The following is a 23,873-nucleotide window of genomic DNA, read 5'->3' on the forward strand; positions in this document are numbered from 1 at the left end:
CATTCCATCCCACTCCATGGAAGAGTCTAGTCGATAAGGGACGGCCCATCTGAGCTGGCTGTTAAGAGAAAAGTATCCAGGGAAACTGCTTCATACTTCAGTGTGAATCACTATTTTGCCCAAAGGTGTTAGATGTCACCTCTAGATGTTTGTTTTTGGAAAGTATAGCTCGGTGACTTACATGGGTGAATATTCTGGAGGAACCCGAAACGAGGATTTTCCCTCATCTTTCAGGTTTCACATATTCATCCAATAAGCCTCTCAAAAGTCCCTTCCCTGTGTCAGAAACTGTGTTAGGTGCTGGAGTTATAAGTATTACAAAAAAAAAAAATTGCTGTCAGTGTAGGGGATAGACAATGGTGATACCTTTTGATTAAGGCTGTAATAATGACATAACGTGAACATTTATCAGGACTTTTATTATAGGGGATGTTAAATGTCCTTGTCTTTCGGGTCTGTTGAACTCAGGATCTTTCGGTGACACCCAGAGCATCCTCCACGAGCACGTTACCTACTGGAGAGCAGAGATCATTGGGCCTGTGTGTGCTGGGTGTTGGGAGTGCCTAGAACAAACCAGGCATGTAGAGGGCATTCAGTAAAAATCCGTGGAATGAATGAATACATGAATACATTTGAACAGAGGGCCCAGGTCCCTAGCATGCTGAATATGGATGGGGCTGCAGTTCCATGGGGAGTCAGGACTTTCCGTGGCCTGTGCACATGTACACGTGTTCCGTTGCCCTCCTCCGCTCTAGCAAGAGTCCCCCTCTCCTGTGGCCCTGGTGCTTTGCTGTCTGTTAGATGATTTTCATCCACATGCCTTTCCTCTCCAGCTTGTGTGCCTTGTCTTTGCTCCCCTTTTCAGCAAACCTCAAAAGGGTTGTCTACACCTGCTCCCTCCACGTTCTCATTTCCCCACTTTCTCCACTTCGCTTCAGTCAGCCCTCACTCCGGTCCCTCTACCAGACCTGCTCTTGTAAAGCCCACCTCTGCCCTCCGTGTTGCTGAATCAGTGACTCTTAGCGCCCACCTCGCTTCTGTAGCAGCAGCGTAGACAGGGATGATCTCTCCTTCCTCCTCGACATGGCCTCTGCACCTGGCTTCCACTCTGGCCTTGTTTCTGGCTGCTTATTGGACACTCCTTGTAGTCTGCTCTCCTCCGCTGCTTCCCTCCTTCCTTCTCTTGAGTTCTTGAAGCTGGCCTGTTTACATAGCCCCCTTCAGCCCCACCCCACCCTCTCTCCTGTCGCCCTCAACTCTCTCTGTCCCTTTTACCCTTCTCTACCTTTTCCTTTTTGCACACACTTATCAACCTCTAACATGTTATATAATTTACTTGTGATTGTGTTTATCGTGTATGGATACCCTCTCCCCCTGCCCCTTGCTGGAGTGTAAGCCCTTGAGCGTGGGCATATTTGTCTCTTTTGCTTGCTGCGGTATTCCAAGTGTGGAGATCAGTGCCTGGCACGTAATGGGCACTCAATAAATAGTTGTTGAGTAGTATTTATTATGAGAAGCCATTTATTAGTGAATGTTTTTAGAAACGGTGATCTTTTGCTTCTCTTTATCTCAGATGATGTATACTCGGCATCAGGGAAGGCTTCACAGCGGAGCCGACATCTGAGCTGAGTCTAAACGAGTGGAGGAGAAATTCGTGGGATGGAGAAGGGCTGAGGGGAGGCAGTCCAGGCCGAAGAAACTGTTTCTTGGATGCAGGGAAGAGTTTGAGGCATGCAGGTCAGGGCTGGGTTTAGTTCGGCGTGGGCCAAGGGGCAGTGACGGGAGAGGCTCAGAGAGTGGGTAGCCATTCTTTAAGCAATGCTGTGAATGAATATAGGTGCCATTCACAGATTTCTGGGGATTCAGGAGACAGCCTTCGATGCTGAGGAAAGCAGACTTGCTTTTGTCATACCATGCCCAAAGGCCTTTCAGAAAAGTAATCCAGGATCCTCCATACTTTCCTTCAATACTTTTCTCAAGACTGCCCCACCATAGATAACCAAGCCGCCAGAGTCCTGGGGTGTCTGACCAACATGCCCTGGGCCGGAGGGCTTTCTAGAAGCCCCTCAGGATGGCAGGGTCATAGCCTGTACTCCTCAGCCCCAAAGCCCCTCTGTGAGTAACAATACGGTGAGATTCAGAGGGCAGAACCCCACCCCAGCAACACCAGTGCCCTCCTGACCCCTGGAAGCCTCCAAGACCTTCCTTCCCTACACTGCCTGGGGGGGTAGCTGAGACCTGGGGGCACAGGGAAGCGCTTACATTTCTCCCCGCCTGGTGTATGTACAGCTTTATGGGGCCTGAGTAAGGACGTGTGGAAGAAGCTTCCAGTCCAGGAGGAGAAGGCACAGGCAAGTAGATCTCCTGCGCTAAGCAGCATGGTGATAATAACTTCAAAAAGAGGAGGGAGCCTGGAGGCAAGAGTGTCCGCTTCCAAGTGGAGAGATCAGGGAAGATTTCATGGGGGCAGTGGCATTTTGTGTCATTCTCCGTCAAGAATCAGTGGGGAGATGGGGAAGAAAACTCCACAGCAGGAGTGTGTGGACATTTGCGGGCAGACAGCCTCTAGATTAGCACCAATGCGAGCAATCTATTAATTGTATAAATTAGCAATTGTTTCTCAGGCAGCCACAGAACCCAGCCCTAGCAGATGTTGTCAAATGTATCCACTTTGTCCTATAATCTTTAAGTAATCTTTTCATAAAGTGCCATCTGAAGTAAAGACCTAATCCATCCTCCCCCAGTAGGAGGGGAATTATCTTTCTGATGGTATAAAATAATCCTTTTAGGTGACATGAAACCAACTCTCCGCCTAAATCCCTTCTTTTTCCTCCCCCACAGGTGCCATCATTAATGTTAAGAACTGCATTTAAGGAATAAGCAGGGAGACTGGAGGGGTTATTTTGAGCCTCAAATAGTATTAAGTTGGAACCTGAATCTTCTAAAATGACAGCTTGGCTTCTGAGCGACCCTGCTGGGGATCTTGCTGCTCCCCATTGGAGGGGAACCTCTATTTCCTGGGCGAGGAGCCAGGGGTCCTGGCCCATTCTCCAGAGGCTCGGCCCTGGTGGGCCCTACTAGGCGCTTGGGACAGTGAGAGTTTAGGTGGGGAAAGCGATTCAAGACAGCGGCAGGGAAGAAAGTACTGGCATGAAAGCGTTTTAGGGGTGGTGGTAACAGGGATAATCCACTTACTGATGATGCTCTCTTTGGAGGGGAAGATGGCCCAGGTGGGTGAGGAGGACACACAGCTTAGAAACAGAGAGCCCTAGTTCAAGTTCTAACTTCGCTGCTTACCAGTTGTGCGGTTGGGGGACATCCTTTTCCTTCTTTTTAGAATCTGTACAACGGGAGCAACATTAGAAGAGCCCTTTCTTGTTAATACGCAGGTGGGAGAAAGCTTATATCAGCAGTAAATGAGGACACCCAGGACAGAGTGTATAAGAGCCATATTGGAGGTCAGTGTACCAGTGAGGTCTGGAGCTGAGGGCTCCTTCGGCCCCGGGATCCTCTTCCCGTTACCCCAGGCATGTAGTCCCTTTGTGGGATAGTTTTATTAGGACAGAACTGAAACTAAGATTCAACTGTCATCTGCATTCTTTTCCTGGCCATATCACGCAGACGAGTGCTCTGGCTGGTAATGTAATTAGCCCATCTATTATTTTCTCTCCTATACTTAATACCATCTATCCATCTATTCACTGCCACAAGATTTATTGAGCCCATGCTCTGTATCTATCGGGAAAGACATGCTGTGTGAAGTCCTGGGCACTCAAAACAAGAAAGGCTGCTTGTTCAGCCCTTGAGGATTGCACAGACGAACCTGCAACCAAAGAGCGTATGGTGCCATGTGAGCTTATAAGAGAGGTTTGCATCAAGCACATCATTAGAGCTATTTTCTTGTTTTTAGGAGGAGGGCGGGGAGGAGTGGGGAGAGGCTTTGCAGAGGGAGTGAGAGCAGCAGAGAAGGCGGCTCTCAGTAGGTGGGTCCTGATGGGAGTGTGTACTTACGTGCATGTTCCTTCCTGTGTGTTTGGGGAGGTGAGGTGCCAGGGGCCAAAAGGGGAAGGGCATTCCAGGGAGAGGGAGCAGTGAGTGCAAATACATGTTGGATCTGCTGCCCTGGCTCCGTGTGGCTGGATGGGGTGAGGGGTCTGGCCATGAGTGGCAGACACACTGGGAAATTGGCAGGTACCAGAACGCAAAGGTATCTCATGGCCTCTAAGGAGTTAAACTTTATCCTGGAACTCCTTTTAAATCCTTCTAAACAGGGGAGTGACATTATCAGATTTTAGAAAGATAATTCTGGTGGCAGTGTGCAGCACAGATGGGAGGGGAGAGAATTGGAAACAGGGAACCCTGTTCTGCAAAGATTGCGATAATCCAGGCAACGGATGATGAGGGCCTGAGTGAGGGCAGGTGCATAGGAATGAGGACGAAGTGGATTAGAGAGAGATTTAAAAAAGAGAATCAGCCTGGTGACTGATTGGGAATGGAGGAAGCGAGTGAGGGGGAGGAGTGGAAAAGTACTTGAGTCTGGTTGGGGTGACACGGTGCTGGATGGAGTCATTAACCAGGAATAAGATGAGGACAAGGCTGGGTTAAGAGAAGAGGGGACAGAACTATGAATTCTGCTTTGGGTCTCTTGAGTCAGGAATTCTGGGAAGAGGTGTCTAGTTGGCAGTTGAAACTGGGTTTAAAGTTTGGGGGAGACTTTTACTTATTCATGACATAAGTATTACTGAGGGTCTATTATGTGTCTGGTGACCTTGTAGTGTCTGGAGATACAGCAGTGACTGTGATGGGCAAGATCTCTACTTTCATGAAGCGTTCATTCCCAAGGAGGGAAAACAAGTAACAAACTAGTGGATGGATGCAAAGTAAGACAGGATAACATGACAAAGAATACCTGGGGGATTACATTAGATAGGGTTCAGGGCAAGCATTTCTTAAGAAGCTAGTATTCAAACCAAGATCTGAATAATGAAGATGGGCCAGCCACGTGAAGACCTCCGGGAAAAGCAATCCAGGCAGAGGAATCAGTACTCTGCAAAGGCTTTGAGGTGAGAACAAACATGGCATGTTCAAGGAAGAGAAAGAAGGCCAGGGTGTTTGCAATGTAGTGGATGAGGGAAGGGAAGGTAGGACATGAAATTGGAGAAGTGGTCAGGGGTTGGATGGCACCATAGAATATGTCAGTCAGATGAGGCTCCTCTGAATGGTAACAAATAACCCTCACATCTCAATAACATCTAGTAAAGAAGGTTATTTATCACTCCTACTACATGTCTATTGTGGATTGGCTACAAATCTTCACTCCAGGACCCAGAGAGATAGGACAGCTCCTACCTGAGACACCTCTGGTCTCTTCGCAGAGGGAAGAGAGAAGGTGGAGGATCGTGTGATCCTTACGGCTTCTGCATGGAAGTTGATGTGCCACTTCCATTGGCCAAAGCAAGTTACATGGCCAAAAGTGATGCCATCGGGGGTGGGGATGCACAATCCTCCCACAGAGAGGGGCAGTGGGATTTGAGATTAGCAGTGCAGCCTTCCATGTAGGCTATGGTGAGGAGGTTTGATTCGACTATAGAAAGCCATTAGGATTTTTTTTTAAAAGCAAAGGGTATTATTATTGGTTGCCACGGTAGGCTAAAAAGTAGATCAAGAGTGAAAATAGGAGATATAAGAAGCAGGGCAATCCGGGAAAGTACGTGTCAGATATGAGCACGTGGCAAGGGAGTTCCTTTAGGGTAGAGCCCTGAAAGTACTATCAGGACCAGGCCCTCTGCAGGAGGCACACCGTGGGGATGGCTTGGCCTTGTCGACTCTCCACGTGTATCAGGCACTTGAGCATGGTCTTTAGACAAGGGACCCTGGAATAACAGTATTCTGTCCAAGATCACGGCATTCCTCCCTAGGAGTCTCCTAGAGAAAGACACACGTGATGAAACTTGTAAAGGGAAAATAGCACCTAAATGCTAGTGAGGGTGGGCCCTGAGCCATAATAAAGAGGGTTTTGTAAGTTAGGCTGGAGGAAACAGAAGCAGCTGTGGCTTTTGCTTTCTCCTCCTCCCCACACCAAATACCCTAGGAAAAGATTCAATCCCTGGTCATGAATCTTCTTTCTTTCCCACTTGGAAAGGAGAGAGAAGAGGGCAGGATGGGTGGTGTGCTCAAGGGCAGTGTGCCCCTGGGTCCGTAAGCCACTTCTGCCACCAAGCTGAAGAGAAAAGAGAAAGAAAAAGCAAGACGCCTAAGAGCTCCCAGTGCCATGTAGACCAGGAGCAGACCCCCAGCCCACCTGTAGGGTGGAACGCTCCATTCACAGGTAGCCCAGTCCAAGCTACCGAAGCGACGCCGAGTCTGGATCAATCTTCCTCTTCTGCAGGGTGGGCTGAGGAGGGGGTGAAAGGGGAGCTTCCCTTCCCTCACCTGTTATGTCCTGCGACCTGGTGCCTCCACTCCCTGAGGGAGAGTGACCAAAGCCAGACAGGAAGAGAACTTTGACTTTTTAAGTTCTCCTGCCAAACCTCCCCCCGCTGGTGGCTCCGTGGTGGTTATGCAGTGCACATTTGAAACATGCCAGGGGGTCCCAGAAGTGGGTGGGGACATATGGCCCAAATACCCAGGACAATTGATTTTGCCACCTAGGGGTTTTCTCCAAACACCAAATCTTGGCTTCTGTTTTTATAAGAGAATGTCACAGCTCTTCAACTAAAATTATGAATGTCTCATGGACAGGGCCCATAATTTATACTTCTTTGGACCCCTTCCTTCCCCACAAGTCCAGCACAGGCCACTCAAAAACAAGTTAAATACTTCTACGAATGAATGAGTGAGTGACCAAATGCTTTCCCAGAAGGCTTAGCTAGAAACAACACTTGTGTTCCATCTCTCCCACTGGTCATGGGGTCCATGAGGAACTTCGTATCCATATGAGAATGCAGATGGAGAGAAGGAAATTTATTATGCTGTCAGAGAGGGAAAGCAACAATGTGGGCCTTCCGATTCTCTTCCTGCTGGCTGGGACCTGTGGCCAACAGTTAGAGAATGACAGTGTGTCTCCGTTTCCTCTAGGGCTCAAGGGACCACGACAGGCTCAGGCCATTACCCATGGAGCTGGCCAGGGAGAGCCTACCTGTCAAACTGGCTGGAACGTAGCAAGATAAACTCCTGGTGAGTCCTTCTGTGACACCCTGGGGCTTTGGTGACAGAGTTAATTAATCAAGACACCAACGTCAAAATTAAAGTGAGCAGGAAAAGTCAATTAGTGATTGAATAGCCATGAGGAGACATATTTTAATGCGGTTCCCTCTAATTTGGGCTGTTCCTTGCCCCTCCTCATTAGGCGTGGTCACGCTTCCTTTTTCTGAGTACTGTGGGGGTCAGGAAGAGGGAGGGACGAGGGCTGTCTCTCTAATTTACTCAGGGGTGGATGGGGAGAGAGAATTCTCTGCTGTCTGCAATATGCCAGGGCGCCATAAAGCTATTTATCACCGCTCTGAATTCTTTACAGCAGGATGTTCATTTCGATTTGTAGTCCCCTCCTCAGCTCTCCTTCAGCAGGCTTGGCCAGGCTCTTGAGAGGAGATCTGAGCCGAGAGGGGGAGACACAGGCTGGCCAGGAATGCTGGAGCTGGGCTCTCCAGGGATGCATCTGCCACCATTCTACCCTCCACAGCCTTCTTTAACTCTATTTGCTTCTACAGGGAGACGGGGAGATTAGGATGTTTCTCAGGCGTTCCAAACCCTTGTCACGGTTAATAAAGGTCTGGCAGGAACCAGAGCTAGGATGGCTTAGCAGGCTCAGGTGCTGGGGACTCTGGGAGGGAACCTGGGTGTAGCTATTGCTCCAGCCGCCTAGGTGACACCAAGGAGCCCAGGGACCAAGAGAGAGACGAGACTGAGGGTCCCTGCTTCCTGCTGTTACTTCCTGCGTGGGGGGGGGGGCGGGGGCGTGTGGACACTGTGACTGATGGGTGCAAGGGATGGGAAAGTGGAGCATGGATGGCAGAAGAAATGCTGAGGGGGAAGCTTCTGGCTGCATTTCCATGACCTTGACTTGGGTCAGGCTCAGGTCCAGAGCTTCAGGAGGGCTTGAGCCTGTAATTGGGATCTAAGTTTACCATTTCTTTTTTATCACAAAATAATACAGACTCAATGTAGGAAAAGTGGACAAAGAAAAAGCAGTTTGACCTTATCTCACTACCCAGAGACTAACCACTGCTAGTCTTTTCAGATGCTTTCCAAGTAAATAGATTTAATGTTTCATGTTAATCAACATAGACGTTAGCTGTGTATCACGATTCCATCTGGTAGGCATAAGTATTTGGGTCGTTGGGAAGGCCCGTCCCATTCGTTAATTTGTTATGTTCACAAATGAAAGTCCGTTCCCATTTATTTTCTAGAAATTAAAAACTGTTGGGCAAAACTGAGGTCCTTTTATATACAGGAAAAATCATGAAAATGTAATCATGGGTTTCCTGTGCAATAAAAAACCAATTTAAACAAAGAAAATGATGGAAGGACGTAAATGATAAGAGAATCACTGCAGAAAAAAACCTTGTTCCTGGATAGAAAGATGTAATATTGCGAAGATATCAAGAAAAAAAGGAAAGCTAAAAAAATTGAAAACATTTTAAAGGAAAGAAAAATATCAAGATGCAGATAACGAAGCTGAAAAGAAAAAATACTTCACATGCCCAACATAAGAATGACTTATCATTACAGTTTCTTTCTTTCCAGTGCTTTTCTCATGTGTGTGTTTTTTCAAGGACGTGAAGGCTTATAGCATAAACATGTCTTCAGCTTGTTATATAGTCGTGACAATATAGTTTTTTAAATAAAGATTTATTTATTTATTTTAGACAGAGAGAGGGTGTGCAAGGCGAGTGCAGAGGGAGAGGGAGAGAGCAACTTAAGCAGACTCAACACTGAGCGCGGAGCTCAACGTGGGGCTTGGGCTTGATCTCACCACCCTGAGATCACCATCTGAGCAGAAACCAAGAGTCGGACGCTTAACTGACTGTGCTACGCAGGCTCCCCATGACAATATCATTTCAATGGCTAAAATATATAAGTATATTTATTGCACATTGTTTAATTATTATCCAATGTTGGATTTCAAAGTGCTTCAGATTACCCTGTTAGAAAATACTATGCGTTATATTATTGTGCATGTCACTTTCTGTTATGTTGAATTAGTTCTTAAGAGTATATTTGCCTAAATGAGATTGTTGAATTAAAACATTTGGACTTTTTTTTTTTAAAGATTTTATTTTTTTATTTATTTGACAGAGAAACACAGCAGGAAAGGGAACACAAGCAGGGGGGGTGGGAGAGGGAGAAGCAGGCTTCCCACAGAGCAGGGAGCCCAATGCGGGGCTTGATCCCAGGACCCTGGGATCATGACCCAAACCGAAGGCAGACGCTTAACAACTGAGCCATCCAGGCGCCCCTGAAAGTGTTTCTTTCTTTTTTTCTTTTTAATTTTTTATTGTTATGTTAATCACCGTACATTACATCATTAGTTTTTTTTTTTAATTTGGACATAGCTTTTATTTTTTTCTTTAAAATTTTTTATTGTTATGTTAATCACCATACTACATTACATCATTAGTTTGTGATGTAGTGTTCCATGATTCATTGTTTGTGCATAACACCCAGTGCTCCACGCAGAATGTGCCCTCCTTAATACCCATCACCAGGCTAACCCATCCCCCCACCCCCTCCCCTCTAGAACCCTCAGTTTGTTTTTCAGAGTCCATCATCTCTCATGGTTTGTCTACCCCTCCGACTTACCCCCCTTCATTCTTCCCCTCCTGTTATCTTTTTTTTTTTTCTTAACGTATATTGCATTATTTGTTTCAGAAGTACGGATCCGTGATTCAGCAGTCTTGCACAATTCACAGCTCTCACCATGGCACATACCCTCCCCAATGTCTATCACCCAGCCACCCCATCCCTCCCACCCCCCCCACTCCAGCAACCCTCAGTTTGTAAAACGTTTGGACTTTTAATAATTCTTGATTAATATTGCCAAAATGCTTTCCAAAACCATTGTCCAATTTACAGGAGTATTGGTTTCACTATGCCCTCAGCAGCCTAAGATATTATTAAAAAAATTTTTTTTATTGAGGTATAAGTGGTATGAAATGGAATGCCCATATTGTAAGAAATCAGTTTGATGAGGTTTGACAATTATATACACCTTTAACCCCCCCCCCCACCCAGTTACAGAATATTTTCTTACTCAAGAAAATTCTTTTGCCTGTTCTGGACCTCATAAAAACGAAAACTATAACAATGAATTATATATGCTCTAAACTCTATTCATTTATTGTTACAATTTTTGTTTTAAACAATTAGTGGTCTTTTAAGGAATTAATAACATGCCCATCTGGTTCTTTTTTATATTTTCCGTCTCTTTCCAAATTCCCCGTTCGTTCATACATACTTATTCTGTTTATTTCGCTGTCACTGTCTAGATAATTCTAACATCTGAGCCATCTCTGGGTCTTCTGTTTACTCTTCCTCTCTTAACACTATCACATTGGCTCGTATCTTATGGTCTCTTAATTCTTTATTTATGTTGGGACATTGTGTGTAAAAGATCACTAGAGACTGACGTGAAGAATATTTACTCATAGGAAAGGTTATGTCCCTTCTACGAGCCTGCTGGTGTGAGGGATGGAGACCATCAAAGCTCTATCTGAGCAGGGTATGGATGCGTTTAATCTTCGGTTTGATCCAGTTCGTCACTGGCTTCAGGTGTTTTGAGAATGCTAGCAAGACTCTCTTCCTTAGGGCTTGGGCTCTGAGCACCAGTGAGATTCTAGAGATCTTTTTAGGCTTCACAGATCTGTTTCCAGCTCTCTGAACCATGAGTGGCTTTCTCTCTGCTTAGCAGCCACCTGCCTTTAGGTCCTTCGCCCAGGTTTCTGCAACTTGAGAGACCCTTCTCTATCTTCTGCCCCATCCAATGTCTTAGGAAGGCCACTGTTCTGCACTTGGTGGAGGTCCTGGGTCCCTTGAAGGGATTTCTCACCTCTCTGTCTTACTCCCAGTCTTTAGCGGGTCTTGTCTTGGGGAAGATGCTGCCTGCCTCTAGGGAATTCTCTGGGGTTCTATCTTGCCCTTTGCCTTGGTCTATTACCTATGTACTTGATGAAGACCTGTATGAAAGCTTTGACAGGTGGGTGGGGGTACACTTGCTCTGTGGCCAGGGTTCTCGGAATTCTGATCTGTCACAGGGAGCTCACATAGACCCCTTAGATGTTGTTACAAGTTGGGCTGAAATTTCTTTACCTGAGTTTATGGCAGATCCCTCTTCTTCCTGCCACTTCATAGATAGAAGCAGCCATGGATCTCTTCTATCTTAGGAAGAGCTTGTCATTTCTGCGGTTTAGTTTATTTAGGTTTCTTTTCCATCCTGAGCACTCTGATGGTTTTGAAAACCACGATTTTGTGGCTTCCTTGGCTAGTTCTCATTGCTAGGGCAGGTTCAATGGTCACTTGTACCTTTCTACATCCTCACCAGAAACAGAAGCCCCAGGGGTATTATTTTTCAATTTATGCTAACTTAACAGAGGGAAATGGTAACTTGATGTTTTAATTTATAGTTTTTATTCTCTGGGAACTGAACATTTCAAATCCTTGTTTGCTAGTTACATAACTTCCTTTGTGAGTGTCTTTTGCCCTATCTTTTAGAGTCTTAATTTGTTTCTGACCCATATACACGAGGTCTTAAATACTAAATATAGCGCCTCTTTGTACATTTGTTGCAAAATTTTTTGTTTGCCATTTGCTTTCATATGTTACTTTTTTTTGTAGTCAAACTTAGCGATCTTACTCTTTTTTTTTCTTTTTATTCCTTATGTTGCTTCTGAGCCTATAAAGTTATCTTTCCTTTAGAGGTTTGGAAAATATTCAATTCTATTTTTTTGAGATTTTGATGTTTAAAAAACCCTACATGTAACTCTTCCACTCAATTGGAATTTATTTTAGTGCATAATATAAAGTGAGATTTGAAAATTACTGTTTCTCCAAATTGCTAGTTAATTGTCCCAACACCATTTATTGGGTAATCCTTGCTCTCCCTCATTGAGCTGTAATGAATCTTACATCTTTGTACATAATCGGGTCCATTTCAGTGCCATCTGTTCTATTACAGTGATCTTTCAGTCTGGTCCTGGGCAGATACAGATGAATTTTTTTTTTAATTTTTAAAGATTTTACTTATTTGACAGAGAGAGACACAGCGAGAGAGGGAACACAAGCAGGGGGAGTGGGAGAGGGAGAAGCAGGCTTCGCGCCGAACAGCCCTGATGCGGGGCTCGAACCCAGGACCCTGGGATCATGACCTGAGCCGAAGGCACACGCTTAACAACTGAGCCACCCAGGCGCCCCATACAGATGAATTTTTGAAACTGCAAAGCTAAGGAGCTAACTGTGGTCTTGATATGTCCTCTTCAGGGGCCGGGAGTCATTTCTCCCTGAAAGCATTTGATGACCGTTCTGTAACTTCTATTTATTTACTTACTTGATTGCTTAATTTTTTTTAAAGATTTTATTTATTTATTTGAGAGAGAGAGAGAGAATGAGAGATAGCGCGAGAGGGAAGAGGGTCAGAGGGAGAAGCAGACTCCCTGCTGAGCAGGGAGCCCGATGCGGGACTCGATCCCGGGACTCCAGGATCATGACCTGAGCCGAAGGCAGTCGCTTAACCAACTGAGCCACCCAGGCGCCCTTGATTGCTTAATTTTTAAATCCTCAAGAATTAAAGCTCTTTAAGGGTTGTGATTGTCTTTGACAAGGTCAAATACTATCTGAGCCTTGTTCTCTTAGAAAAGAGCAATGGGCAAGAAATCCTCCATTCCTTTGTGTTCCTGGAAATGCTGACTGCAAAGAAGCAGCCTATCCTGTATGAGCTGGATAAGACTCAGGGGTGACCCGTGTTTACCTAGGACAAGGCCAGACACGGACCCTCCAAATTCCCATTCTTGGTCTCATAAATGATTAGCTCCACTCTTTGTTCCTGATGAATGTGGACAAAATAATCACTTGTCTTGGCCAGACTTTAGTTAGGCTTTTCCTCCACCCCTCCCTCCACACCCCTGACACTGAATTTTGACCCATGCTCAGTCTGAGCCAGCAATGGACTATGGAGCCTCTTCTTCGCAACCCCTCCTGCAAATAGGCTGACCACAATGAAAAATAGTCCCTCATCAACCATCTGATCCCACCCCTTGCTCATTCTATCCCCCCCTCCCCCAGTTCTTGTTTACTCTTCCCTATAAAAGTTCTGCTTGACTTCAGGTGGGAGCATTCTTCCCATTACTGTAGGCTCCCTCCCCTTCTTGCAATAATCCCTTTCACTTCACATTATTATTTACTACTTGTAAAGTAATGTCTATCCATTCAGCACTGTATCCCCAGTGTCTTCACAATTCCAGTAATAGAGTAGCTTATTAATAATGGTTCAAGGGCGCCTGGGTGGCTCAGTCGGTTAAGCGTCTGCCTTCGGCTCAGGTCATGATCCCGGGGTTCTGGGATCGAGTCCCGCGTCGGGCTCCCTGCTCTGTGGGGAGCCTGCTTCTTCCTCTCCTCCCCACTTGTGCTCTCTCACTATCTCTGTCTCTCTCTCTCTCAAATAAAAAAAAAAATGGTTCAAATTTTTTAATTATAAGAATAATCCATAATCATCGAAAGAAAAAAACAGTTCAGAGTGATATAAAATAAAATATAAAAATCCCTGTTTCCTTCAAGTTCTAACCTTTGGAAGTTGCCACTCTGTATATTTCTTTCATATCTTTCAAGACATTTTCTATCCTTATGTGAAAAAAATGTGTATACCTCACAAGTGAGTCTATTCATAATTAATATTCTTCAGTGTTCTGTAGTCATTCAGCAGTCAGTATACCAGTATATCTTGGGCATCATTTTCTACATCAGTATACGTAGAGCTACTTTTTTCTGCCAAACAGCAATGTCATACTCCATTGTGTGGCACATTCTGGAAGTACCATCCTTTATTTGTTATATTGTTCCAGGTGTTTGATATTACATACAGCACTGCTGTGAATACCCTATGTGTTTTTTTGTGTGTCTGTGCAAGTATATATTCAAGGATAGATTCCTACAGGGGAAATATTCAAGAATTTAAGTTGTTGGTAGATTATCAGATTGTCCCTCAGCTTGACACTTTCACCAAAAATGAATGAGAACAATTAAAAAAAATTCTGGTTTTTTTGGACTTTGCTTATATTATAGATGAAAAATTGAATCTAGCTGCTAATACAGTTTACATTTCTTTGTGTGAGCTTGAACATGTTTTCACACGGTTATTGTTTTTTTTTTATTGGGTTCTTTCCTTGTTGATTTTAAAGAATTCTTTTTATATCAAATAAATTAGTTTGCCTGTCATATTTGCTGCAAATAATTTACCCATTTGTCTTTGACATTGTAAATGTTATTTTTTTTGCCATAGAAAATGTTCATATTTTTATATAGTCAAAAGTGTTCATCTTCTCTTGTATAGCTTCTGTATTACTTTCAATTTGATGTACAGGCATTTCACAGTTGACTTAAAGCCCACATTTATGAAGATTTAAGTAAGTTGTTTTCCAATTTTAAATTATTCAAAACAATATTTGCAGATACAAATGTGTACTCATTGTTGACTGTTTCCTGTGGGTCAGTTCCTAAAAGTATTATTTTGGAGCCCAAATGTGTGAACATTCTAAACATGTATTAAGTGTTGCCAAATCAAGGCCGCCAATTTCACCCCCTTTTGGGTCCACTGACCTATCCTCTTAGTAGGAATGCCTCTTTTTGCCCAGAAAAATTAGATGCTGGAGATGAGAAGGGATGAGGAACAGGAAGACGGGGGCCTGGGAGAGAAGAGCATGTTTAAAGAAAATGTAAGGGACTATATCACAGGTACAAATCCAGTTAGCACTGTTATCCCTTAGCTTCTACTTCTTCTGACACAGTTTGCTGGAGGGGTTTATTTGTAGTTCTTGTAGCTTTGGGGTGAGAACCAGGACTAATTAGAACCTTGCCTTGTAGTTGGGTTTGTACACAATCATGCTGACTTTTGTTTTTGTTTTTTAAAGATTTTATTCATATATTTGACAGAGAGAGAGAGAGAGAGAGAGAGAGCGAGCGGCAGGCAGAGGGAGAGGAAGAAGCAGGCTTCCTGCTGAGCGGGGAGCCCGATACGGGGCTCCATCCCAGGGTCCTGGGGTCAGGATCTGAGCCGAAGGCAGACGTTTAACTGACTGAGCCATCCAGGCAACCTCTCATGGTGACTTTTGTATCAGCAAGCAAGGAGGGACCATTTTCTCTGCAATTTCCTGCTACATGTGGACTCACAGTCAATATAGTTGACATATCTCCTCTATGATTTCCTATAACCTTTAAAGCTAGATTGGAGCAAGGGGCAAATTCTGTCTATTTGTGGATAATGAATTTGGGATAAATGGGTTTCTCTTTTTTAAATCTAAATGAAAGCAGAATTCACAAATCCTGTTTCTGCTAGTTCCACCAAAAAGTAAATTACACACTGCCTTGCATACTTCTAGAAAAGCATGAAGCTAGAATTTCTCTATTTTCAGAACTGAAACTGGTTTAGGCACTTTAGTTAAAATGACAAGGTGGCTGGTTTGTCTGATGGTTTCTTCTTCATGGACTCCAAAGGATTATATGAGCTCACACATAGAAATGTGGTTGAACTGATCAATCTCCTACATTAATTTCAGGGTTCACACTTCTTTTTATGCCTCTGCCATCTTCCCTTCCGGGACCGTAAGCTTCTTGAGAGCAGGCTTGCTTTGTGATTGAGTGCGGTGCACTGCCCGGTTTGGTGCTGAGGAGAGCTTTGTGGAATCACTAAGTGTAGCCACATGGGATTTCCTCTGGAATTTTACTGTTGCCAGTTACTCGAGGCAGGGAGTTCTGATCTGATCTGACGTTGCAGAATCTTCTTCCCCATATAAGAACCTACATTTTACAGGAACTTTCTGCAGGGTGATATAGCAGAGGCCTTGGACCTTGTGTACAAAACCATTTGCTGTTTGTACAAAACCTGGAGTCAGTGGCTCCTCGGCTCAGTTCCTGTGTGCCTTTGGGCAAGAGTGCCTTGAACAACTTAAGCATTTTTTTCTTGATGTCCCTAAAGTTCCTGGCAGGTTCTCAGTCCCCATGCCCTCCCCGCCAGCCCTCCTTTAGGGTTTTGCAAACTTTCTCAACAGACAGTTGCCAATCTTGCTTTTGGAGCTTGTGTGAGGTGGGAATGATCTCTTGCCAAGAGAGAAGGACAGGAGGTTGGTGGGGGCTAGGACCAGGGAGAAGGACATATTAATGATGAAATGGGGTTCTCGGTCAGCCAGGAAGTGAAAGTACCTCTGTCAGGCACAGACCATTAGGCGACCCCAGGTGGGGCTGGACATGATCTTACCGGAAATGGGACTCGGTGGGTGCCAGGTTCTGTGCCCATCCTGGCCTACTTACCGTGCTCTGTGTCCTTGTTGCTGACGGTCAGAGCTTCTCGCTGAAGAATTGGCCTTTAAAATCCCTGACCCTCCTAGGCAATGAGGCACAGTCTGGGCTAGGACAGCGGCAGACTGGCGTTCAGGACTTCTCCCTTCTGGTCTCTGTTCTCAGAGTGGCTCCAGACTTCCCAAGTGATGTAGCTGAGCCGCTGGGCAGGGCTGGCCTCAGTTTCCCTGAGATGAGCAGGTGGGAAGGTGGAGATCCATGGTGAATTGTTTGTGAGGGGTCAGAGAGGGCAGATTAAAAATAAGCACCGAGGGGGGAGGAAGCCAGAAAGCACAAAATTAGAGTTGGCGCATGAGAGAAAGAGATTAAATGGAAAAAGAAAAATCGCCGGCAGCTTTGGATTTACCCAGCCAGAGTTTCTCCAGTGGGCAAGGAAAGCTTAAATAATCCAAATTAATTTCTAGTTAAAGGCAGAACTCAGAGAGCAATCAAACAGGTGGCCACAGTGAGCACGAAATTTCACCAGGAGATAAACTATGAATGCTAAAAATCAGCCGTGTGTGCTGAGAGACAGAGACTGGAAACAGCTGATCCCAGGTGCAAGGTGGAGGCTAGAATGTTCCAGTCATTCATTCAGTACTTTGTGCTCGGCACTGGGCTTTCAGTGTGTGTCTGAAACACAGTCACTGCTTAGTGACCACTTCGAATGGCTCACGGTCTAAGGTGAGAGGTACCCGAAGAGAGCATTGCAGGACCATAGGATAAGTCATGCCATGACAGTATGTGAAGGGGGTAAAGAAGGAGGCAGGGAAACTGAAGAGGGAGGGGGGAATAAGGAAGGACTTTCTGCAGGATCAGACACCTCATTGGAGCCCCGAAGGACCAACATCATGCTGATGAGGGCTGGGGACGGGACCTAGAGGCAGGTGGACTAGCAGGTGTGGTGACGCTGAAGCAAGAGGGAGCCTGGGCATCCCCCGGCAGTCCCGTCAGGCTGCCGCATAGGGTGCCCTTGGGGACGTGCCAGAGGTGAGGTCATGGCCAGATCTGATTTAGTCTTCTGGAAGATTGCGCAGGCAGCATGGTGGGGTTAGACTTGGGGTGAGAGGGAGGAAGAGGGGTCATCTGCCGTCATCTGGAGTCATGTAGGGAAAAGGGACAGTGGCCTGAACTAAAGCTCTGGGCATGAGGACAGAGAAAAGGCAATGGATTTGGGAAATATCAAGGTGTGGGATTTGTAGTCTTGGTGACTGGGTGACTATTTCAAAGCGTCTTGTCAAGAGTCCGACTTGGCGACTAGGTGTGGTGCTATCCTTGGGGATGGGAAGGAGAGGGGACAAGGAGAGCTTCGGATGCACCGAGGGGACAAGTCAGGACCTGCAGGGGGCTGGGGGCGCCTGTAGGACATTCAGATATCAGGCAGTTTGGAGCCTCACCCCTTTCCCTCTTGCTGTTAACTCCCACTTCCTGAAGTGGGCACCCTCTGGGTGCTGCCTAAGACTTCCATCTGGGGCTCTCCCCACCCCCATTCCTAGCAGAAGTCTCCCAAGTAGTGGGTGTGGAGGGTGGCTGGTGGTGGCATTTGAGGATATCCAGTTTCATGGTGTGAGGCGTCTCCATCCTACTGGCTTGGCCTTTGAGAGCTGATTTCGAGTGTTAATTCTTGGGGGAGATGAATGGCACAACGGGCTTTCAAACTATGTTCCTTTGAGCCCTGGGTTTCTGGCCTCAGGGACTGCTAAGTGGAGGACAGGGTGGAGGGGGAGGGAACAAGGGAGAGGCAGAGAGGCCAAGTGGGGATCCAGGGCGGGCTCTGGCTCCCCTGAGCACCCCACTCCCCAAAGAAAGGCTCTTCTAAAATGTTGTTTTGAAGGAAAAGACATTGTTGGTACATGGCTGCCCTAGGTCCAGAGATCTTCATATTCTGGTGAGGAGGCTTGGATGAAATTTGGTTGGGGCAGGAGAGGAAGGGAGGGACAAACTGGGGGGAATCCACTGAGGACTGAGGTGAGGAGCTTAGCACGGTGCTCCCCAGTAGCCAGAGCAGGTCTGCTTTATGCCAAGTGCTCAGAGGGGTGGAAGAAGAGTTCACGATGAGGCCGTGCGGGGCTGGGCCCCGGAAAACAGAAAACCCCGCTGGCTGGCTGAGGTGGCAACTGAAAGTCAGCCTGCAGAAACCAGAGCACGGATAGGTTTTATTTGGCTCCCAAATTATTTTTATAATTTCTGAATTAGTTGCCAGCACTCAAAAACCAGGAGACTTTATATAAAACTTTGATTTCGGACTTCTCTTAAAAAATAAGACGAGACCCGAGCACGGGGGTTGGAGCTGCTCTCAGGCGGGTCAGGCTTTCCGGTCCCCACCCTCCTCTTGCCACCCAGCCCCCTTGCCTCCTCGGTGGGACCCACCCGGGTGCCGTGAGCATTTAAACTTGCACCTTCTGAGTCACAGTCACCTCCCATAAGCCAAGCAGGCCAGGGCCCAGGCGCTCACTCCTTTTGTAACCCTGAAGACTTCTGTAGCACCAAAGGACTATTGTCTCCCTCCCTTGCTCCACAAAACTTTTGCTTAAACTGAGTCCCTACTATGGGAGCTGTCTCCCTTCTACCATCCTGCTGGTTACCAGAGGCATGAACATAGTTGGCCTTTGGACAGTGGCTGTAAAAAGAATCACAACGGTGATAAACGGTAAGAGAGGGAGGTATGTTAGAGTCAAGGCAGGTGGGCTCTGCCCGAGTCTGGCAGGAGAGGACAGGTCTGAGGTCTGATGGATGAGACGGAGCCAACCACGTGCAGATGGGAAGGCGGGTGTTGCAGGTAGAGGGGGAGTGAGATGGGGGGATGCGAGGGATGGCGGACATGGGCAGATGAGCCAGGGGGCAACTGTGTTAGTTCCAGAGAAAGATGCCGGCTTGGATTAGAGTAATGGCAGGGGATGAACTTGAGAGAATTTCAGGAAGTAAAAAGAAAGTACTGAGGGATGGATGGGTGATAAGGAGTGAGGACAGGGCTGTGAAATTGCTGTCCTTGGTTTCTGGCAGATGTGACGAGACAGAGAGTGGCGGCATTGACTGAGATACGGAGCTGTAGGGAAGCATGTGCAAGAAAGGAGGACAGGTTCATCCCCTCGGAATTTGAGGTGACTTCCAGACATCTCAGAGATGACAGAGAGTCAGTTGGATACACAGGTCCAGAGCTCTGAGATGTTTGGACTTAAAAAGGGCTGTTTGATGGGGTGCCTGGGTGGCTCAGTTGGTTAAGCACCTGACTCTTGATTTCGGCTCAGGTCATGATCTCAGGGTCATGAGATCCAGCCCTGCATCCGGCTCCGTGCTGGGTGTGGAGCCTGCTTAAGATTCTCTCTCCCTCTTCCCCTGTCCCTCCTGCCCCCCCCACTCACTCTCTCTTTCTCTCTCTCTAAAACTAAAAAAACATAATAAAAAAGTAAAAAGGGCTGTTTGCTACCAATCCACTGGTCTGATGGTGGGCTGCATACTGGGCACTTTGCATTCTCCCATCTGGACAGTTGCATCATTCAGTCATTCAGTGAGTGTTTATTAGATACCCTCTGCTAGGCATGGGCGATATAGCAGTGAACAAAGAGATGCTATTCCTCCCCTCAAGGAACCAAGACGTGAATTTGCAGAAAGTATGGATGTGATTGGATTCCCTCCAAACTGTCTACTTCCTCACAATATTGGGGTTATTAAAGGTCGGTTGGGCGTGATCTCTATTCCCCCTATCTTGGATTGTGGTTAACTGTTTAGAACAGATTTACTTGTGTTTTCACACTTCATAGCTACCTTTAGATAAGAGTTTCAGAACTGTCTGCCGTACTACTTTGATAGTGGTCTACTTGGCATATTTGTCTCTAGACATTGAGTCTGAAGCTCTGCATTCTCAGAGATAGGGAACCAGACCTCAGATGCCTTCCTCAAGTATTAGGGCTGATCTCCTGGGCTCTGAATGAAGTATTTCGAGTACTGTGAGACTTAACCTTTTCCAGTATGCATGGCCAGAAGAAAGTTAATTAATCATGAACATGATTTGCTCAACGTATTTGCTGATTTGTCTCCTTTTCTGAACTTTAAATATCTTGAGGCAGGGACTGTATTATTCAGCCTTGTTATCTCTACTTTCTAGTACAGTCCATGGCACATAATAAGCAATTAATGAATATGCTGAATGAATAAACCAATGGGGAGCATCTTTTGATGATTGTCTTGTTCTTTTAGTTAATTCTTATTTTATTTAAACTTGTATGTTTTTACCTCATCTCCTCAAGTACAATTCAAGTTGCTGTGACTAAGAACTGTGGTTGCTAGGCGTTGCTGGACTCACAGCAGGTGCCCACCACTTCTTTGTGGGTTGATTGCTTAGAATGAGAAAGAGTTTGCCCCTCTGATCACTGTCCTTCACCTGTAATGCTCTTATTGGTAAGTTTCCTCAATTTCCCCTGGTTTGTGAGAGCAAAATCCAACAGGTGTCTGAGCCCTGTCTTTCGAATACTTAACATACCAGAGCACTATATCCAAATTGTGGGTGGCGGGACAGAAGTGGACAAACTTAGAGGGACTCCTTAGTTTTCACCAACTAAGCACTTTCTCTCTGTCTCTTCCTGATGTCTTAGGAGTCAGGGACTATTCTTATTTTACAATAGAAAAGAACTGAAGCTTGAGGAGGTTAGGCAACTTGCCCAAAGTTAGGATTTGAATCCAGATGGTTCTGCTTCTGAAACCGGCACTAAGTCAGAGATCGTACAATTTCTGTAAATGTCAGAATCATCTGGAAACCTGGGGATATTCCTCGGCTCCACTGCAGACTGCCTTATTGTTTAGAGGGTGGGCTGGGGCCCAAGAATGCATGTTTTAACAAGCAAGCACCCAAGAGGATTCTGGTGGTGTGGCACTGTGAGCACTGTGCCATCATTGACATGGGACATAGTCACTCAGAGGCTTAGACTGTGGCTCTGACATACCCATCACTGCCCTTTGGGGGACAAGGGATATGACACTTTCCTGCTCTGTGTTTCCAGAAACCCATAAGCCTGGAACAAAGCTGTTGCTGAGGGTATCTCCAATAGAGGCTTTGACATGAGTTCCTCCTATAAATTGGGAGGCGGTTAAGCACCAATAAGCAAGGGTTCCAGACACTCTGCATCCACCCAATAAATGAGATTATCCTTTTCTCTCAAAGGCACCACCTTGTAAGTAAAACCAATGAGACCCAAAGAGGGACAGGTAAAGAGAGCACACATCCACCCCTTGGCAGGGTGGTGTGGAAGCTCGAATTCATGAAGGATCATTCAGGATGCTGGTGGTGGAGTGAAGCCCTTCCTGGAGCTCAGTGAAGAGGGAAGGAGGGGAGGCAACTAGACCTAGTAGAGATCCAGGATCCTGACCAGAGGGAGGGCACCCAGAGGGAGGGAGTCCTCCTGGAGGAGGAAAGGCTCGGACGCCCATGCTCATCACAGCTGGGTCGTATCCCGGCTCCTCCACCTGCTGGCCACATCACCTTAGGCCAGCTGCTTATCTTCTCTGGCCTGGGTTTCCTGATCTGTACGGTGAGAATACTAATACCTATGCGACAGTATGTTGTGCAGGTTAGATGTACGAAGGACACCTTTCCTGGCACACTTGACCTTCAACAGAATGTGCTCATTAGCATGGGTCTGAGGTTTTCAAGGGCATGGCAGGGAAAGAAGTTGGTATTCAGCTTTCCCGAATCCTGCACTAAAAATCCTCCAGGGGAAGCCCTGGCAAGAGTCCTGGCTCCAATGCGGACTCATCATGTAGTCATAAATATTTATGGACAGTCAGGCAACCTCCTCAAATGTCTTCCCTACCCTTTGGTCCTGCTCCCTTCTTTTAATAGTTGGCATCTCTGTTCTTCTGTAGAGAGGGGCTCTGCATTTAGAAGGATGTAGTGGACGGATCCAGGAGCTGGGAACATGGAAGAACTTGGATGTGAGGTGCAGGGCTGAAAATGCTTTAGAGCCTGAAATTGAGTAACTATTGAGATTTGCTTCAGAGCCTTTGATTTGCTGTTGGCATATTTATAGGAGACCCTGGACTGTGAAAGGGTGTGCGGGCTGGGCTACCTGCCAAGGAAGCCCTGGCTTGGTTTCTTCTGGAGCTCGCTAAAACTTTTGCTGGCCTAGGTGATAACCTTGAAGCCAGGGGACATTCGGAGGCCTCGAGGAGCCCTCGGAAAATCATGTCGAAAGCGATAGCAACTCGTATTTAGAAAGGTACAGTGATAAGTGCGTTATTTTATCCCCACAGCAGTCCTGTGAGTCAGGTAGTGGTGCTGGGGTGGTGGCCTGTAATGATCCAACTCTGAAACTCTGGGCGCAGGACTGCAGAACCCAGAGTCCTGGCTTTTACCCACTGTGGGAACATGCCAAGTTTGTAGTCTCTCTACACCTGTTTCCTCACCTGAAGACTGGGAATAGACATATCTATATCATATGGTTATTTTGAGATTTTTTTTTCCAGGTAAAGCACATAGACAACATCTGGCATATAGTACAGACATTCGGTAGATATTAGGTATTGATATGTCCATTCCGTAGATGGAGACACTGAGGCCCCAACAGAGGGAGTGGTGGGCCCGAAGTCACATAGGTAGGGGTGGAGGAGTCGGAACTCAGGCTCAAGTAGGTTGGACCACTTTCGTTTTTAGTCCCTTGGTATTCTGCTTGAGCTGAAAAATGTTCTTGGGAGGTCTTACTCAGCTTGAGTGATGGGGAGGGGCTTGGGTCCTGACCGGCCTGTATTCTTCAAAAGGTAAGAACCTCCAGACTAGAAAGGAAGCCGTGAAGGGCACTGGGGCAGCCAGGCCGTGCAAGGGGAGGGACTGCTGCTGAGGACGAGTGTTTTCAGGGCTGGGGCCTTGCTTTGGGCTTTCTGGGTAGCCACCCAGAGGCACCTTGCCTCCAGTGTATTGCCTTTATTTTGACTTGTCCCATAAGCCATAATCTCAGAGCCAGAAAGGACTGGATTTGCTGTGCCACCTTAATGGCATACAGACTGTCTGGGTTCAGGGGGAGCAGGCTACACGGGAAGGAAGACTTGCCCTGTAGGCCAGCCTGCCTGTCTCTTTCCTCTCTCTCCTCTCTTTCTCCACTCTTGCGGTCCCTCAGCATTCCTGTAAGAGAGCAAGTAGGCAGGGGCCCGTAGGCTTCGATGCTCGATGCTCGGAGCAACGGACTGTATCTGGACTCGTGCTTCTCAAACTCTCTGGGATGAAGGAACAGGGTTTTTCTTTGACAGTTTCTTGCAGAATGATATTTTTATGAAATCTATATTTTTCTTTAAAAATGTATTCCTTAGAATGTAAAAATGTATTCCTTAGAATACATTTCTGGGAA

The 23,873-nt window shown here is 46.3% G+C and overlaps 1 long non-coding RNA gene across 2 annotated transcripts in view; it reads left to right on the forward strand.

The window, feature by feature from the left end:
* The window catches only part of LOC113911898, a 323,720-nt gene that overhangs the window by 294,393 nt on the left and 5,454 nt on the right, over window positions 1-23,873 (forward strand). For both annotated transcript variants that reach the window (XR_003516622.2, XR_003516623.2), the window contains exon 5: window positions 7,078-7,176. This is a non-coding gene — a long non-coding RNA (uncharacterized LOC113911898). The remainder of the gene's footprint in view (window positions 1-7,077; window positions 7,177-23,873) is intronic.

The sequence above is a fragment of the Zalophus californianus genome, chromosome 12 (genome assembly GCF_009762305.2).
Source record: "Zalophus californianus isolate mZalCal1 chromosome 12, mZalCal1.pri.v2, whole genome shotgun sequence".
NCBI lineage: Eukaryota > Metazoa > Chordata > Mammalia > Carnivora > Otariidae > Zalophus > Zalophus californianus.